Here is a 7,384-nt window from a genome sequence, read left to right on the forward strand (position 1 = left end):
GCTGTGAGCTTTCATGTCCAAGTGCTAAAATGGATCTTAGGTCAGTGTTCCAAGCGTTGTCTTGTTTAAAAAATAATATGTCATTAAAAAAATAATTGACTCCACACATGCATTTATTTATAGATTATGTGCTTATATTACTGTACTAGCTGATTGAGAAAACCCAAGAGAAATTCCTAAATATTTATTATTAAGTTAAGTGAACTTTTGGAAAACATAAGATTGAGTATTGTATGACTTTCGACATTGTTGAAAAATAAAGACATTTGTCTTTATCGTTCAGGTACATAGTTTTAAATATCTTGCTAATCCCAATAGTTCCATATTATCATTAAGTAACTTACACCTATATCAGGGGTGGAAGAAAACCCATATTACAAACTGTCTTGATAATTTAGAGTTTTTTGGTCATCTCCCTGTCAGATCTGATTGGCTTATCCTTGTGTTCAGCTCCCAACATGGCTGGTGAAGAGCTCCCACCAGGAGCTGAAGTGGCAGCTTCCAGCATTTTCTTGTTTACTTGGTTGTGTGTTGGGTATTGTCTACAACCCCTACTTTCTTTACACACATTTTTTTTTTCAAGCCCGTCATCCATTTAGTGAGGGTGATTTTAGTTAAAAGGGGTAATAGCCATAAAGAGGCTTTACCAAGAAGCCTCACAGGACTGCAGGGTGCTCCGTGGAGATGAAAGCTGGCACTGGCTCTGGCAGCCATCCTTGTTGAGTGAGGAGTGCCGCTGTTCCTCAGGCTGCTCCCTGTCCTTGGAGCATGCCTGACTGCCTGACTAGGGGCTAGATGAAGGAGACAGTGTCATTCTGCAAATGGAATCTTAGAGAAGTTAAATTTTTCTCTTTTTAAAATTAAGATAAAATGAATGTGTTCTAATTTTTTTTCATCATGTGAACTCATTCCTGCAGTGAGCACATTCCACTTTGGAGAGCACTGGCTCGGCAAATAAGCTTTACTGCTTTGCTGAGCTTCGGGTTTTTTAATTGGGAAGATGGGCATCACAATATTGTGAGGATTAAATGAGATACTGTGGGAAAAATGTCTGGCACATAAACAGCAGTCACTGTAATCTCAGTTCTGGTAGCAGAGCTTCAGTAGATCTGTGTCTAGATAATCTGAAGAAAGCTGTATTTAAACCCACCTGGTTCTGATTGTTCTGATGGCTCATTTTAACTGCTTGGGAGCAGAGCATGGTACAAGCAAACTGGAGTGTTTCTGCCTTTGTACTTGTCAGGTCGATCTGGAAAAGTTGCCTTGTTTACGCTCTTATGCTCCTCTTTTCTCAATAAGCGATGAGAATGATTCTCAAGTCAACTTCATCCTGGGCTGATTGATGACAGCAGAGTTGGCCAGCTAATTTTGGAATGAAAAAATGATGTAGGGGAGGAAATTCCACTTCGAGTTGCTTGTGAACTGTCTGGGTTAGCTGGCATTATGAGTGAATGGATGAGCATGCCCGTCTGGATGGGGAGGGTCCTCTGATCTGGAAGCACTTTGGGAATTTATCCCTAGTGGAGATGCAAAGCCCATTTGGCAGGGGGCCCACTCACCTACTAACCTTTTCCCTGAAAAACCTACCCCAATTTATTAAATTTTTAAAAATTGTGCTTTTTTGTCTCCTATTGAAGAAATCTTTGACAAACTCAAGATCACTAAGATTTTCCCCTATGCTTACTTATAAAAATTTATGGTTTTAGTTCTTCCATTTAGGTCTATGATCCATTTTGAGTTCATTTTTTGTATATTCACTTCTTATAGAGCTATTTAGCTTTCCCTCTTCGATTATTTTACTGTAATTTCTAAGTTGCTTATTCATCACTTGGGGTTTTACCTAATTTTTGCTACCTTTGTATTCATTCATTCACCATTCACTCACTCATTCATTCATTCATTCATTCATTCATATCAAGCTCCAAATAAAAAAGGACAGGAGACCAACTGAGGTACATGTGAGGCGAGGCCCAAAGTCTAGATGAATTATATAATCCATATGTGGATAAATTAACCAATCTCTGGATTGGTTAGCTCTGCTAATTTGCATTGGCTCTTTGTCAACAAGAAGACTCATCTGCCTTATGTGTTGCCTCCATTACCAAGTATAAAAACTCACCGTAGATTGGGAGAACAATTTTAAGTGGTATTGCTACCTGAGAAGCCATCTGTTGAGAGGGCAATTGTGCCTGCAGATGTTAGCCATCTGAGACATTGTTTTGGCCATTGGGGCCTCTGTATCAGCTGTCTTTACACATGTCGTCTCTGAGAGATGGGCATCATCTCTGTAGAGTGGGAACTATTATCCACGGTTTATACAACCTTAGTCTTGGAGAGGGTGGGGGCACCCAAGAGCCAAACTCGTTCCTATTATTTGCCAGTCTCTGCACTTGGGGAAATGATGCTGGACTCCCTCTGGGGGGCGCAATCTTTGTTGGTCTCCTATCGTTGTGTGGTTTACCCACTGAAGTCCCTGATGGCCTTGAGACCTGTAGGCCACTCTCCCTGTGCCTGACCACGGACCAGCACTTTGTGGTTTTTGTGCTGCAGGCCTCAGGTTAACCAAAATCAGCTTGCTGTGTGTGGCCCTGTTATTTTAAGTACTGGTAGAGCGGAAGTTCCTTTAATATAACTTTAGTGACCTTCCAGGGCTGCCGGGTCTGACTTCTCCAACACTCGATCTGAGGTGCTCTTTTTTTGATCCCTGTTCCTTTCTTTCAGTGGAGGCCATAGTGGAGTTTGACTACCAGGCCCAGCACGACGATGAGCTGACAATCAGCGTGGGTGAGATCATCACCAACATCAGGAAGGAGGATGGAGGCTGGTGGGAGGGACAGATCAACGGCAGGAGAGGTTTGTTCCCTGACAACTTTGTAAGAGTGAGTACAAAGCGAAACCCTTTTCCTGTCTCCTGTGTGGGCTCTACTGACCAAAGCTGTGGGGGCACTGGAAGAATTTCATGGGCTCTTTTAGGGGACGAGCCTCTTGTGTGCCATCAAGAAGAGCATGTATAGCTTTGCCCTAGATATCTAGAAATACCTATTTTGAAGTCACTTTCTGAAGGTCAGAATGTTCTCTTTCCAAACTGTGTGCCACTTAGAAAATGCTGGAAAAATATAAAGCTTGTTAAATTGATTCATTATGTATTTGTTTATTTGCTTTGATGGTTTAAAAGGATTTTACTCTTTTCCATTCCATTCAAAATGGGAGTGAAACTAGTTTTGACCACTTAAGTAGCAATTGAACTAAATGCAGAATTTCAATCATACTATGTTTTTTTTTTACTTTTGTATTCATGTTGCCTTTTGATAGGAGCAATAATATTTTCCTTTCCTTCATTTTGGCCATGAAGCATTGAATAAAATCGATTTTTTTTTCAGTAAAGTTTTGAAAATTATGCCCTTTGCTGAAGTCATCTAGAGGTTAATTACAAAAAAAAAAATGTAGCTTATTCATGTTAAGGACTCTAAAACAAAACAAACAAACAAAACTAAACAAAACAGACTCACAGAAATAGAGACCAAGGGGATGGTTACCAGAGGGGAGGGGGTGGGAGGATGAGTGAAAAAGGCAAAGGGGAATATAGTCAATAATATTGTGATAAATGTGCCTGGTGACAGATTATTACTAGAATTAGTGGGGTGATCACATTGTAAGGCGTAAAAATGTTGAATCACTATATTGTACACTTGAAACTAATATAACCAATGTAATATTATATGCCAGCTATACTTTAAAAAGTAAAAAAAAAAAATTACATACCACACAGCTGTAAATAATAGTTGAAATCGGGTAAAAAAGGGGATCATCTGGAGGCCGTTCCCTGTGGGAAATACCAAGGTCTAAAAAGTCCTTGTACCATAAACTCTACACTAGAGAACACCGGATTGTTCTCAGTGGGAAGGGCTGTGTGCAGATATCCCCCAGGGCTCCTGCTGTAGTTTCAGCAATAATAGACCATGACTAAGACTTGAGGCTGTGGGGGCAGGTGGTGTGGGGAACACAGGCCCAGAGAAGCAGGTGCTCCCCTCAAAGAGCCTTGAGGGCTACATGAGACGGTTTTATGGAAAGGGGTTGTTGAATGAAAAACAGTGATGTGTTTCAGGCTTTCATCCCCTGGGCCCGCTACCTGGACCCTGCCCTCAGTCTAGAGCGAATGAGAACCCAGTTTGATCTTTCTTCAGGATCTTGCCTTAAAGGATCCTGATAACATTTCTTCTCTTCCTTCTCCTTCTTTTCCATCTTCTTCTTTTTCTCCTCTACCTCCCATTCCTCTTCCCCCTCCCCCCTCCTCCTTCTCCTCCTCCTCTGCAGAAAGCTGGGGAAAGTTCTGTTGGTAACATGCTGATAAACCTTGCTTTCTGTAAAAGATTGTGGGAGTCTAGACAGTTTTTTTCTTTGACTACAGTTGAACCTGGCAGCTCTCTCCCATTTTAAGAGTAGGAAAGCATTACATCTGGGCCACCACAGACTAACTCTGTCGATGTGTAAACGGGATGAATTCTTTTGCCCTTTTAAACAAAAACCCCAATTTTGGGGCAAGGAGTGTCCTTGCAGTTGGGCCAAATTCTGGTGTGGAAGGAGAGTTTTACCAGATAAAAGGAGGTGAAGATGAAGGAGGAAGGAATGAGAGAGGAGGAATGTGGGAAAGATAAAGGAGGGACTGGGAAAGAAAGACGAGGACTCTGGGAAAGAGGGGAAGACTGTGGGAAAGAGAAGGAGATAGGAAAGAAGAGGAGGACCCTGGGAAGGAGAAGGGACTCCAGTGTTGGCTCCAGTTTTGACAGTAGGCACTATTTTGAAAGCCTTTAACGTGTCCTGTTGGCTTAGCGCCCCCTCATTCCAAACCACAAATCCACAGACTCAGCGAACTCCTGAGCTGGACTTTGCTCAGAGCCTAGGGCAGTGTGGCCGCTGTAAGCATTCGTGGAGGGCAGTGGGCACCAGGGCAGGACGGCACAGTGCAGGAAGAGCTCATGCAGGCTTGCTCGGGGAGTGCTGGGGAACAGAGGGGCTCCTCACTGTCAAATGGGGGCTTCTCTCAACCTTTCTCCACCTGTTTGGCCTTGGGCCACCACAGCAGGCTCCTGCCCCATGGCTTCCATGGGCTTTGGTTCGAGGATAGGCTGGTGGGAAATGGCAGGGAGAAAGGAAGGCCAGCCAGATTAGGGGTTATCCTGCTGGCTTCCTGCCCTGGGGTTACCTCAAGATGGCTGTGTCCCTCGACCAGATGGTGGCTGCTCCTGTTATGTCCCCTTCTTCCATGCTCCTTTGCCCTCATCCCTGCAGGCCCCAGGGCGCCCATATTTCTAGCCCTGGTTCCTGCCTCAGAGTTTCTCTGTACCTCACATACTTTGTAAAAGTCTCTTTATTAATCCTACTTCACATTACCTAATTCAAGTAGGCCATCTGTTCCCTTTTTTGAGCCTGACTACCTCTTCAGGCCACTCCAAAGATTAAAGGAGACAGTGCACGGAAATCACTTAGCACGTGGCTGGCCACCTACCAAGTGTGCCACCGTCCCCTCTCCTCTGCCCAGAGAGCCCCTACTCTTCTTAATCACTTGTCATCTCATCTCAGCTAGAGCACTTCCAATGAGAAGTTGTGCTCTTTGGAGTGCTTGTTTCTCCCAGGCCAGAAAGGCTGTGGCAGCAACGGCTGGGGCCACACCACTTGTGGCTGTCACATTTGGCAGAAAAAGAAACTTCTATTCCTTCAGATCGCTGAGTCTATTTTCAAGTCTTCACCCACTGGGAATGTTTTAGGCCTATTATTGAAAATCTACTAGATGGATGCACTGGAGTTTAACAATAACAAAAACTGCCGTAGAGAGTTCTAGAAGCTGAAAATACATCTTTAAGTAATAATCACATTGGCATAAGTTCACAGTTTTGGAAGTGGTTTACACATGCCTTATTTAGCTAAGAATAATTTGTCCCCAGATTGAATTGTGAAATCCATTGTTTATTTGTGTGCCTTTCTGCCAGCGTTAACACTGTCAGAGAGCCTGCCTTAAGCATTTTCTTGATTCGTTTGTCGGAACCTTAGTGTCCCAATTGAGCACGGGCCCCCAAAATGTTGGGATTCAGTATCCACCCTCAACTCTATATTGTCTCAGTTTCTCAAAAGAAAATTGCAAACCATTTTCACCTCCTCATTGTTAAGAAAAATGCCCGGGCTTCACCAGCTCTCGGGCTGAGATTTGTTGATACACATAAATGTACTCAACTAAGCCTCATGGCCTTCTGGATTTGTCCCTCTTTCTTTTATTTAGTTCTTATTTATTTACTATACATGTGGAAGAAGAATTTTTTAAAATCCCACTTTCCTTCTCTCTACTTCTCTCTCCACTCGCTTCTTTTAGGATACATTTTTTCTTTATCCCTCTTCTTTTTAAAACATGCATTCATTTTTCAGGCGAAATTTACATAGAGTAAAATGCTAAAGTCGTACTTCTATGGCTTGATGATTTTTTTATGTAAGTGCGCAGCTCTGTAACCATCATCCAGATCAGCGCTATTTCTATCCCTTGCGCCATTTCCCAGTCGTTCTCCTTCCCATAGGTAAACCATCATGATAAATTAGTTTTGCCTGTACATTAATTTCATATAAATAGAACCATATAAGATGTGCTCTTTTTTATATGGCTTCTTTTGCTCAACAACATGCCGTGTATATCAACACTTTTTCTTGCTGTATAGATCTAATTTTATGAATATGCCATAATTTGTTTATCCATCCTGCTGTTGAGGGACATTGGGTTATTTCCAGTTTGGATATTTTATGAATATAGGCTTCAAACATTCTTGTATAATTCTTATGGACATGGGCACTGTTTCTCTTGTATACATACACGTAGGAGTGAAATGGCTACCCTTGCCCAGTTTCAATGTATATGTGTTTTGTTGTTGTTGTTTAAAGCTGTGACCTCTGTGGAATGGGGGGAGGTGTCAGACCTGTGCTGGAGCCTCATTTGTGCCACACTAACCAGCTGAGCTCATAGCCTAAATCTGGTTGTCTTCGAGTAACTGCCTTATGAGCATGGTTTCTGAGGGGTCTTGGGGCACAGAACTCAGTCTCACAGGGACCATTTGATTGTCCAGCCCAGGAACTATCAAAGACTCATTTCTTAAATTGTTAAAAACTTACAAATAGCATGTGTCAAAGTTTTATTGAACCCATTTAATGAGGAAATCAGCAGAATAACAAAACTGATTCAGTGAGACCATGAGAAACTGAGTAACAACGCAGTGGAAAAGGGAATGTTCAAAGAAGGTTGCCGTGTTAGATTCCAAACAGATTCATGTCTTAGAGGACAATGAAATCTTAACCTCTGGGATTATTATTTCTACTAGAAAAGATAAAAAGGAAGACACATACCTTA

General features: G+C 42.3%; 1 protein-coding gene across 2 annotated transcripts in view; it reads left to right on the forward strand.

Moving 5' to 3' along the window:
* Window positions 1–2,710: 2,710 nt before the first annotated feature.
* The window catches only part of SH3KBP1 (SH3 domain containing kinase binding protein 1), a 265,298-nt gene continuing 260,624 nt past the window's right edge, over window positions 2,711–7,384 (forward strand). Inside the window, exon 1 of one of the 2 annotated variants that reach the window (XM_006911625.3) lies at window positions 2,711–2,879. The gene's annotated coding sequence lies outside the window, so the exon portion shown is untranslated. The remainder of the gene's footprint in view (window positions 2,880–7,384) is intronic. The other variant, XM_025046625.1, reaches the window with a different exon arrangement.

The sequence above is a fragment of the Pteropus alecto genome, unplaced genomic scaffold, assembly GCF_000325575.1.
Source record: "Pteropus alecto unplaced genomic scaffold, ASM32557v1 scaffold23, whole genome shotgun sequence".
Classification (NCBI taxonomy): Eukaryota; Metazoa; Chordata; class Mammalia; order Chiroptera; family Pteropodidae; genus Pteropus; species Pteropus alecto.